Source organism: Rhagoletis pomonella, unplaced genomic scaffold (genome assembly GCF_013731165.1).
Source record: "Rhagoletis pomonella isolate Grant_MI unplaced genomic scaffold, Rhpom_1.0 Rhpom_scaffold_00002, whole genome shotgun sequence".
NCBI lineage: Eukaryota > Metazoa > Arthropoda > Insecta > Diptera > Tephritidae > Rhagoletis > Rhagoletis pomonella.
This window is the reverse complement of record NW_023458556.1, coordinates 48,400,224-48,403,785: the sequence shown is the minus strand read 5'-3', so window position 1 is coordinate 48,403,785 and position 3,562 is coordinate 48,400,224. Positions and strand designations below refer to the sequence as shown.

Sequence of the window (3,562 nt, the reverse complement as noted above, 5' to 3'; positions counted from 1 at the left end):
TTACCTTAAATTGCTGTAAACTATTGCGGATAATCCGTTGTTGCTGTACTAATACGCTTTTAAAATTGAGTTCCATTAAACCATAGATCTTCAATTTATTGCCGCAAAAATTAATGTTTTAAGAAGTTTATTATTACAATATTGTTGTTAATTGATAACTAAATTATTGATTTTAATTTCGTTACATTTTTGTATTGTATGCACTTTTCTAAAGAATTTTACAATTATTATTTTATGCAAATTTTCAGATAATTTAAATTTGCCACTGTAATTTATAGCATTGATTTTTATGTTTTTTTTTGTATTATAGAACATTTAGTATTAAGTAATTTGCTATCTTTGGAGATTTGGTTTTTAAAACGGATTACATTTAGTCGAACTTGTTATAATTATTCACGCTTTTGTATGCGCTTTTTCCTACATTACACTCTGGGCGTTGTCATATTTGCTTCGTGGGCGGGGCGGGTTCTTTACTGATATGCCTTGTTGCAATTATTTGATAAACATCACGTATATATGTACATTATTATTAGTAGTAGATTAACTGCAATTCGTTATTTCGAACAATTAAATTAACGCCTTTGAAACATTTTCGTTTTTTGTCAGCTGCTTAAAATTTATTGCTGTCGTATTTAATTCAGTTGCACAATATTTAGCCAAGGTTTTTTACACAAACATAAAATTCGACGATCAACGTCATTGTAACACTGCAATTAGAAGAGAACAGAAATATTTAATTAGTTAAAACTTTATTTAAATAAATGGTATTAAAAGCTGACTAAAATCTACATACATATCAGCGAGCTTTACAATTTTCGCCAACAAACTAACACAAATCGAGCCAACAAATCAGCCCATTTTTATTGCTTCGAATTTTATATTCTCTTTTTCTTTTTGTTATTTTTCTTTAGCCTTTCAATTAATTTTCTTTTCTTGCCTTACTCGGCCCCACCTTGCACTTACGCCGACTGCTATATAAAAGAAAAAAAAAATCAATAAAAACAAAAACTGCAAATTCTTGGCTTTTGCTGGCAGTTACGAAGAAAAAACAGTCTTTGGATTGGAAAAGTTCTCAAATGAATATTTTCCCCGCCCACTCGACCCGGAAGCACTACAGTTGCCGCAATTGCAGATACTTCACACTTCCGCTTTTCAAGTTGTTCTTATTCTTACAACAAGTACAACAAAAACACCAAGAGCTCAAGTGTTGAGTACAAGTGCAATTACAGTTGTACAAGTACACATACATACATATGTATGAATATAGACTTTTTCAGAAGTACCCGCATACGTGTGGCCATAGGTGCATATGTACCTACACAAGGATGTCACGTGCGTATTGCTGTGTTCAAACAAAAAAAAATAGTCTAACTAGAAACTCAAGTGTTAAACACAAAGATGATGAAAAAAAAATGTTAGATATTTTCAGAACTAATCTTTAAGTCCGCTCCACGTATAAAGGTGCAAAGTGATGCTAAGTGTAGTAGAGCATCAAGAGCCGGGGCAGGTATTATAGAGGAAGCTCCCGAACAGCGCACGACGAATTAACTTTGAAGTTTAGGAGCACATTCTCTTCGCTATTGATTGAGGGTCTGCTCGACCATACCACTGATGCGTAGCTGTTAATAAGTGTGATCATCGAGGTATATGTACATCCTCTTGGTGACAGAACACACGTTTTACCAAAGACCTATTCCCATTACCAAAATACCGCCAATACCTTGGAGCTCTTACTTCTAGATACTTATCTTCGAAGGAGATCTGAATTGTGACTCTGTTAAATGTTACACTGTGCGACAGCCGAAACCAGCTCGGAACATTTTCTGAAAGTATAGCCATCCAGTAGTTAAACACTCGATGGATTTACAAAAGTTAGCTCGTATTTTTATTTTATGGAGCTTTCAAAAAATGTTGAAAAAATGGTTCAAATAAATATCTGAGCGAAATTAAAGGTTAAGAAATATATAATAAAATTTCTTGGGAAATATTTTCGTAGAACATTTTAACCAATTAGCTCCCGCCTGAAAAGGTCGTTTTGACCCTTCCTTCAAGAAACCCCGCAAAATGCAAATTTGGAAGTTCGTTAGAGGATTGATATATTCTAGAAAATTATTCTCCGGAAAATTATACTAGGGGTCTTCTCAGGCTACCAACGTAAGCGTATATATGCCAAGAAGGAATAACATCCAGACTCAATTAAAAAAATAAAAATAAATAAAAAATGTGGACAAAAGCCAAGTTTTTTTGCTGTTATTCCTTCTTGGCATCGGTTTTTTATTTTAACTTTTAAGAGACCTTCACGTTGGTGGCGCGAAGTTTTTTGCCTGAGAAGACCCCAAGTAAAATTTTCCGAAGTCTAATTTTTAGAAAATATTAATCCTCTATGATTTTCCAAATTTGCCAAAATCTTAGCAAAGTGCGGACTTATTTGAATTGTCTTGAAATTGTCGCACAGGAACTAAATCATCCAACCTTCGCCTCCTAGTGAAGATCACCACCCAAGTTTATGTAGGATGGAGGACAGCCCATTGCAGTTACATCAAGTGTCGATCAAAGTCAGTGTTCTTTGCACTTTCCTTCATACAACTGACAGAGAATTTAATATCATCTGAATAGGCTTGGACATGGATTACTCGATGCCACTACTCACATTTGTAAAAAAAAAACATATGGATAATACTAGTACTTCCAAGTACTTTTAATGTAACCGCGAAAATTAAACAAAAATCAGATTGATTGCTTCTATGACCTCATCGTATTTGTAAATTGAATGGACACCAAAAAGGTGTTTGATAAGTATAATTATAAGTCAATTAACTTTGAAAACGAAATGCAAATTTAGAAAATGAGAATCAATGTGGAGCCAAATATGTGGAAGCCCATTCTCTAAATTAAAGATAAGCTCTCTTTCACAAACATTATCTTCGGAAATTGGTTGGGTTTCGAATTTACAACAAAGATAGAATAGTTTGGATAACGAAGGCTCCGTTATGCTGGAGAATAGGCAAGTTATCGAACGGAAGACCACCCTCTTACCAGATTTATTATCGAAGGTGAGGCAAGAGATTCGTTTTCGAACTATTTAAGAATGACTAGCCGAGCCCAATGTTGAAATGACCGCTTCTCTTATTCTTTGTTTTCTAAAAATTTCATAGCTGTACCGATTATCAGTAGCTCACTGGAACAAAATAGGTATTAATTTTTACAATATGTTAAATTCAAAGCTTTAAAGCCGTTTTTCTCGAGTTTTTGGTTTTTAGAGTTATCACAGTTTTGAAATAAATAATCTTAGTGCTCATTTTCGCGGCAATCATTTTGGATGTCGAAGATAATTTTTAACAGTCGCCACAATGTGTATTGGGTAATTATACCTTTCATGAGCATGAAATGGTATTATAACTTAGGTCCGATGTTTGTAAGTACCAGAATAAGAAGAGATAGGACCCATTAAAATGTATACTTAAATGATCAGAACATCGCGCTGAGTCGATTTAGCCATGTCTGTCTGTCCGTATGTCTGTCTGTCTGTCTGTCTGTCTGTCTGTCTGTCTGTCTGTCTGTC

The 3,562-nt window shown here is 34.1% G+C and overlaps 1 long non-coding RNA gene across 1 annotated transcript in view; it reads right to left on the bottom strand.

The window, feature by feature from the left end:
* Positions 1-501: 501 nt before the first annotated feature.
* The window catches only part of LOC118733758, a 12,726-nt gene continuing 9,665 nt past the window's right edge, over positions 502-3,562 (bottom strand). Inside the window, exon 2 of the long non-coding RNA XR_004992287.1 lies at positions 502-707. This is a non-coding gene — a long non-coding RNA (uncharacterized LOC118733758). The remainder of the gene's footprint in view (positions 708-3,562) is intronic.